Raw genomic sequence first — 8650 nt, 5'->3', positions numbered from 1 at the left:
TCTCTACTAAAAATACAAAAAATTAGCCAAGTGTGGTAGCACACGCCTGTCATACCAGCTACTCAGGAGAATGAGGTAGGAGAATTGCTTGAATCTGAGAGATGGAGGTTGCTATGAGCTGACATGTCACTGCACTCCAGCCTGGGCAACGGATCGACACTCCATCTCAGAAAAAAACAAAAAAAGAATTGTTGCCCTTATAGAGCTGATCACCTGGCATTTTGAGCCCTCTCAGAGGTCATAGACCGCTGGAGAGGAAAAACTGAGGCACATAAGAGGGTGGAAACAACTCAGTAGTGACACACTGCGGAGTCCTGCCACAAGCAGCACATGTTGATCCACCACTCAAAAACCCTAGGTCACAACTCAGTTTCTCCTTATAAGGAAAGAAAAAGGCAGGAAACAAACAATCTAAGAATGAGGAGGAAATAAGGAGAAGGATTCACTTTTGAGCAATCTGTAGGTTTCACAGCACCTCTACTTGCCAGAGTAAAAGGAAGTAATACAGTCTTTGTGCACATTTACATTAAGGAAAAAGAGCCCTGAGGTGGACCTGTAAACTATAGAGTGCCTAGGTCTCCTTTTTCTGTATTTTGTTTTCTGCCTGCTTTAAATCTGCTGTTACTTTTCTACTAAGATAAAAACCACTGTATGGATCTAACAGGTTTTTTTTTTTTTTTTTTTGCAAGCCAGCAAATTTGTATTTATCTCATGGCTAAAGTACTGAAGTAAAAGCTGTAGAAGCTGTGTGCATGTGTATGTGGGTCAGTGTGTGTGTGTGTGTGTGTGCACGTGTGTGTATTTGAAGACCTTCATAACAGACTTCCATAATGTTATGTTCAATTGGCAGTTAAATCCATTTTAATTGCCTTCTAGCTCACCAGACTTTCTCTTCTTACCTGTTTGTTTGTTTGTTTGTTTGTTTGTTTGTTTGTTTTGAGACAGAGTCTCATGCTGTCACCTAGCCTGGAGTGCAGTGGTGCCATCTCAGCTCACTGAAACCTTTACCTTCTTGGTTCAAACAATTCTCTTGCCTCAGCCTCTTGAGTAGCTGGGATAGGCACACCACCACACCTGGCTAATTTTTGTACTTTTAGTAGAGATGGGGTTTCACCATGTTGGCCAGGCTGGTCTGGAATTCCTGACCTCAAGTGATCCACCTGCCTCAGCCTTCCACAGTGCTGGGATTACAGGCATGAGCCACCATGCCCAGCCTCTGACAGGTATTCTTAAATGAAGCTTTCTGATAACTTTGGAGACTATGACATTAGAATAGAGGAGTAACTTTCAGGACTCTCATGGAGAGCTAAAATATTCATGATATCAAGAAGAACAGAAGTGAACTGTGTGAACTGAACTAACAGAAGACAAAAGTAATCGTTTTAGCTTTTTTCTTAAAATATTGCTGATCCTTTGTTTTGTTTTTTGGATCAAGAAGACTTTTCTTTATGCTATTTACAGCTTTTAACAATTGAGTAAAGTATACTCTTATGAATAATATTTGGAGCATATTTGCTTCTCTCTATCTGATTTCTACAGAATTTGGAAACTATTTTTGCATATTCATAACTTATGACTATACAGGCATTTGCATAAGTGCAATAAGTATCTGTTCTCATTTGTAATAGGACACAATTGGAAAAACTGATTATTTTACCAAGGCTTTGACTAGAACAGTGTACTTTCCTTTAAGGAATCAAACTTGACTTATGGAGTAAAGTGTGATAAAGCAAATCAGTCCTACCATCCATGATTTATCTTTAGTAAAAATGGTTAACTAGAGAGAAAAAAATTATGTTTCAAAAATTATAGTACACCTGTTGTTAGATTCTAGTCTTGCCTAATGTTTTTTAATTTTTACTGTTTTCCACAGTTTGAACAGGGTTCTAATTTTTTGTGGCTACAAGTCATTGAAATAATGTTTTAATTTTTTTCCTTCTTTTTTCCCCTTATTTTTCCTAATTTGTAGTCACTGAAAACTAAACTCTGTTCTTATAAAGCCCCGTGAACTGAAGCTAGACAGCTTAAACTTCAGAAGTAAATAACAACAATCTATTTACATAAATAAGCCACTTTCATACCTGCCTACTGATGTATGAACTTCAGAGTAATGTGGCCTGTATCAATTTACCAGGATTGTTTTTTTATTTGTTGTTGTTTTTCTCCCTTCCTCCCCTGATCTTCTCTTCATAAAACATGAGACTTCACAACCTTCTACAAATGAGCTTTCCTAGTAACTCGGGACCTACCTGTCTAGGAACAAGCCATCCTAGCCCTGAGCGATCAGATGAAAGCAGGAACCAGAGACTCGTTTTCTTGTAAAATGTTTTCTCCAAAAGATTTTTTTAAGAAGAAAAGCGAAGAAATGTGAAAGGAAAATATTTTGGGCCAACAAAATTACTAAGCTAAGGAGAAAAGCCAAGCTGGCACTGCTTAGGGCAAACTTGCCTTCCATCCTATTCAAAGTCATCCCTCTGCTCGCTGAGATAAACGCATATCTGATTGCCTTATCTGGAAAAGCTAATCAGAAATTCAAAACATTGCAATCGTTTCTCTCTCACCTACCTGTAACCCAGAAGCCCTGTTGGGTCTGAACTGAACCAATGTTCATTTTACATGTTGATTGATGTCTCATGTCTCCCTAAAATGTATAAAACCAAGCTGTGCTCTGACCACCTTGGGCACGTGTTGTCAGAACCTCCTGAGGCTGAGTCATGGGCATGTGTCCTCAACCTTGGCACAGTAAACTTTCTAAATTAACTGAGACTGGTCTCAGATTGTTGGAGTTCACACTTCACAACTTTAAGTGGATCATGATTGGCAATAGTTGCTTAACTTTAGTGTTCAGTGAGGAGTTGCCCAGCTCATAGTCTCAGGTAGTATCAGTGAACTGAAACCAGGGGAAAGACAGGGAATTTTTCTGATAGCCTGACAACCTGTTGGGGAAGCCATGCCTGTTATAGGATGATGGGTCATAGTTAGATGAGATTTCTTATATCTATAATTTCCTGAATGATTAATTATAATTTCTCAATTATTCAACATGTCATACTAATAAGACTGACTAATCAGATTATGTCACATCAACAGCCTGATATAATAACCTGTATATATACTCTTCCTGTAAGATCAATCCAAGTCCCAGCCTGGGGGACATGGGAGATCTCTACATTTGACATTAAGTCAATAATATTGAAATGATACAGCTTTCAGTAAGGATGAAGGAAAATATGGAAATATCCCTCTATTTTGAGAGAAACAACAAGAACAAATTTCTTGGGAAAAAAATCATGTTCTTTATATCATAGAAACCATAAGCATTTTGACACATTGTAGAGATTCACCACTGTATGTGTGTGTGTGTGTGTGTGTATATAGCTATGTGTATATATATATATATATATGTATATAGTTATATATATGTATACATAGTTGGTATGTATGGAGTATATGTGTTGTTAATTTCAGTTAAGAAGTTTATTTTGAGTTAATAGGGACTAGCTAATTTAATGAAGTAGAGAATAACTTGCTCAGAACATGGATCAGAACTTATTTATAATAACATATTATCTACTTTTTAACTATAATTTCTTTAAAGAAATTTGAGTCTTGAAGATTTATGTAGGAATTTGAAAAATTAGAACTATTTCTAACTTTTAGTACCAGTCAGGAAGAAAATAAATGAGTTAGTCAAAATTTAAAAATAATAAGTCCACTCAAAATGCAAAGTTCTGATTTTTTCTGTCATTCATTTGTGCAACTAATAAATATTTATTAAAAACTACTATGTGTAACTTACTAGGTTCTAGTAGTTGAAAATGGGGGGACATCCCAGAAACGTGGTGAGCCTCTATAATGCGCTAAAATGCTTGTGGTTTCTATGTTATAAAGTACAACTTTTGCAATACAATTTTTTCCCAAGAAGTTTGTCCTTGTTGCTTCTCTCAAAATAGTGATTTAGAATTACCTCTCTGGATTCATTTTAAAAATTACTTTCTAAAGTATCTGTCTTTGTATCATTGAAAATTCCCATGCGGTAATGTAATCTTTCCTCTCATTTCTCGATAGACACTCAATTTAATTTGCAAATATTCATTTTGACTAATTATTCCTGCTTGTTATTCACCTGAGTGAATCTGTCACAATTGCATTTCTATATCAAGGACCTCAGTCAAGAACATTACTACTAAATTGTTAGGAATAAACTCTCTTCATAAATGTATGTTCTATACCTTTGCCAAAATGTGGCAGACCTCAGTTTTGTAAGAGATACCAAACCATACTTAAAAACTACCCTAACTGCTGAATTGAAAACATTAATTTTTGTATTTTAGTTTTCTCTCATGTTTGTTGTTGTACCTTTCACAGTATTTATTTTTCCTTTTTTTTTTTTTTTACCATTTTTCGACCAAGTCATACTATTAATAAAATCAAACTAAATTTCTGATTACTCAAGAAATAGCATTAATCAGTATGATTTTAACTTAAAAAAGTTAGTTGCCTAGCTTGTAAGTGGCCCTTAATATTTTCATTAAAGCTAATACATAGAATGATGAGAGTAATTGTGACTTAGCATATGTACGATATTCTATTATTTTTCTAGAATTATAATCATTTTTTTTTAAGTTGAAGGAGATTCAACTTCAGCCTTCTCCCCAAAGCAGGGCTTCTTTCTAAAGAATATTAGAAAATAATCTTTAATAAACAAATCAAATAATTTACATAAATTTAGTTAAATTTAAATAAAATAATTTTTAATTTGAAAGAAGGAAAGTTGGGCAAATTTTTTAATATAAGAAATTTGGTATTTTTTCCATTTCTTAGTTTATGGTTTGAGGTTCATCTCAGTGCATTCTTAATCATGACTACCAGGGCAACCAATTTAACCCATTTAAAATAAGGAGACAAATAATGTTCCATTATTTTATTATTCAATTCAAAAGCAAGTTAAGCCTTCATACTGAATTACCCTTCATCATATCCTCCCTTTTAGTCATCTTCTTCAGTCATCTGCTTAGGAACCTCAAATGTTCTAAAATCTTACACATACTCATCATATTCATGGAACTGAGACTCCACACACCTCACTTTGAGACGAATATACTAAACTGCCTCCACAAACTCGTTATTCTGGACTAAGACTTATGGCCTAAAGCGAAGGACATTTCCAAAGAAATTTTCCCCTCGTGATGCCGCTCCTGCTGCAACACAATGAGCCTGGCTATGCACAAGACATACTTTGGCTTGCTCCTGGGAAACCTTTAGACAAAGCCTCTAAAGAGCACTGAGCTGTTGCTATCATTGCTGGCTTCAAGCATTTTGTCCCCATTCATTTCCACGGTCAGACCTGATGCCAAGACTTTCTTGAAGGTGAAGTGGGGAGTCTTATCTACTGCCTCCCCAAAGACAGATGTTTTCACTGTTTGCTGCCAACTTGTTTGTCTTATAGTGGTTTCTCAAGATATCCAGGAAGAAAGAAAAAAAAATGCCTCACCTTGCTCCAGGAAAACGACAGACTGTGATGATATATCCATGACAAAATAGGCCTGGACTCGAGGAACTGGTCTCCTTTAACATACCCATGGTAAATAAAACCAGTCTAAGTTTCGGCTTCCCAGACATCCTCCCACTACGTTGTGTTTAAAGTATTTTAATATATATTTTTCATTTGCTGGAGAAATGTGCCGTTGCTTAAGCTGTTCTGTTTAAACAATCTGAGATAGGTCTCAGTTAATTTAGAAAGTTTATTTTGCTAAGGTTGAGGATGCGTGCCCATGACACAGCCTCAGGAGATTCTACAACACATGCCCAAGGTGGTTAGAGCACAGTTTGGTTTTATACATTTTAGGGAGATATGTGACATCAATCAACATATGTAAGATGAACATTGGTTCGGTCTGGAAAGTTGGTACAACTCTAAGCAAAGGCAGAAAGACTTGAAGCCAGGAGGAGCCTTCCAGGTCATAGATAGGTAAAAGAAAAATGATTGCATTATTTTGAGTTTCTGTTTAGCCTCTCCAAAGGAGGCAATCAGATACGCATTTATCTCAGTGAGCAATTCTATTGAATAGAATGGAAGGCAGGTTTGTCCTAAGCAATTCTCTGCTTGACTTTTCCTTTTAGCTTAGTGATTTTGGGGCGCCAAGATTCATTTTCCTTTCATACTCCTAGGTACAGTGCCCAGACAGGAAAAAATGCTCCAGTCTATAAAGTCACGGTGACAATCACAAACACATAGTTTCCCATGTTGCTCTGCATCCTGCTTTATAATGACAACTGCATGCTCTAATGTTAGTCTTGCATCACCTGAAACTTCTTTACCCTAAGAGCTACGGGTTTATGAGAACACTAATTATACGTAATTATAAATTCACAAGCTGAATAGAGTCCAACATTGCCTACCATGAAAGAGACATTTATTCTCCACCTTGTCCCATGCCACTACTTTTGTTTAGATCTATTGAGGCAAATTTATTTCATTGGGTTTTAATGAGCTTGGAACACTGAGAAAGCATGTCAAGAAGTAGAAGGGAGGAAAGAAAAGAAAAGTAGTATTATGCTCTGCCGTGCTTTCTTAATACTGAAAACATTGCGAAGAAGAATTCACAGATGAGGACATCACGATATGAAAAAGATAACCCTATGATTGTTAGGGACGAGCTGTGCTGTCTCAGAAACCCCCCTCCGAGCAGGCTGAGTCCTTCCCCCGATTGCTCTGCAGCTGCATTCATGAACCCCTACCTAGGCACCACGTCGAGGCTGCCCCACACGCTACAATTAATCAAAGCCTGATTACAGCCATCCAGGCAGCTCGAGGGAGGACAGGGAAAACATATGTTGGTTATCCATACTTGTAAATTCCTGTTTGACACATATCTGTAAAAAATACTGGTTTCTGTCTTTTTTTTTTTTTTAAAGACTGCCGCCAAAAAAGTCACAGGATGATGTATTGTAGGTCTGTTGCAAGTTAACAAACTATCTCTGTGAGACTCCCTTATGCCCCTCTCACCCCATATAAACCCTTGTCGTCTAAGCTCGGGGCTGCCTCCTCTGTTACGGAGCAGCCAGGCAGGTTAATAAAACTTGCTTGCCTGACTTGGGTCTATTCTTTCTCTCGGCTACCCTTACAATGATCACATAGTACATTGCAGATCGTGGATTTAAACTGACGTTTTAAGTGACTCAGAAACCCTGCATATTATTTACACTCCTCATTTCTATCCTGCTGAATGTCTCTGTTAATACCTAGGCTGTTTTTGGACTAAAACTCTGAATTATCTTTCCGATCTGTATCATTTAAATCACAAATACTCAGTATTGTTGTAGCAAAACTCCAGCTTAAGAAGATAAAGAGGCCAATGGAGACTGAAGAGAACTTTATTTTAGGCGCCGCTGCGCCCCAGACGGCACCAGGCTCGTGCCTAAAATGGCCACAGACCCCAACAAAGGTGGCAGTTTAGCTTATACGCTGTTAGAGGCGGGAAATCAAGGCCGGAAGCGGGTTTCAGGCAAAGACAGTCAATCAAGTTTTACAATCTTGGGCTTCGCGGTCATTTGACTCTACAGCCTTGAAGCTGAGGTAGGGAGGAGGTTGAAAGGTGTGCGGAGGTCATCCAGGGAGATCCGAAGAACAGAAAATGCTGCAATGTGCGGGCCGCAGATCTAAAGATATGCTCTGGTGCTCTTATCTATGTAGAGAGAAGGTGGTGCCCGGTCTGCTAGCCTTTACTTTTTTCTAAATATAGTTTGGAACCTAGCTTAGAATGCAAGATAAGCTTGCAGCTTCCCTAGGGAGAGGTCACTCAAATTCCTTAGCCTCTGTACAACTCTTAAATGGCCTTTACTTTTAGTTAACTACCACTTGTGTTATGCTTACTATTTAAACTATACTCTATTCTACTTTATTTCATTTTATTTTCCTTCCACAGTATGAATACCATAAGTGATAAAGCATTAAAAGATCATTCAGCTCAAATTAATAACACGCTTTAGTGTTTGAAAATTCTTGTACATACATTACCTGTTGTCTTTTCTTTAATAGCGGTATAAGATGAATATTTTAATGTCATCTCTTTTTTAAGAATTAGGAGGCCAAGGTCTAGAGAGACAACTTGTGAGAGACAGCATGATGATGGTGGAGCCAGCATGTGAACTTGGGTCTCCTGGCTGCAAGTCCAGAGTAGCTGCATTGGTCTACTGCGATCAGTGTTTTGTTGAGGAAACATCTGTAGCCTTGCTTTCCTGGGGTACAGCATCAGGGGAAAGATGACCGAGAGTGTACACGCTTTCTCAGTGATGTTCAACAGTGGTTTCCTTCCACTAACGACTTAGAGAGTTCTCCCTTCTTCATTTCCTTCTTTTTCTCCAGTGAGAGTCTAGAAGTCATTTATATTCACTCAAGTGTTTGAGCTTAATCTTCTTAGATATATTCTGCTGCTCTCTCTTTACTTTCTTATGACCTCATTCAATGAGAAATTGAAACACAAACTGTCAAAGGCATTCAAACTAGAGCAATTTCATCTTGAGTGAGGGCTAGGAAAAATGAAGCTAGGACTTGCTGGGCTGCTTTCCCAGAATGTTAGGTATTCCTAGCCTCCAGATGTATATAGTTAAGGGAATAGATTAGTAATGTTTACTAATCAGGCCCAGA

The sequence above is a fragment of the Aotus nancymaae genome, unplaced genomic scaffold (genome assembly GCF_030222135.1).
Source record: "Aotus nancymaae isolate 86718 unplaced genomic scaffold, 86718_ANA_hifiasm-v0.15.2.pri h1tg000011l, whole genome shotgun sequence".
NCBI lineage: Eukaryota > Metazoa > Chordata > Mammalia > Primates > Aotidae > Aotus > Aotus nancymaae.
This window is presented reverse-complemented; position numbering follows the sequence as displayed.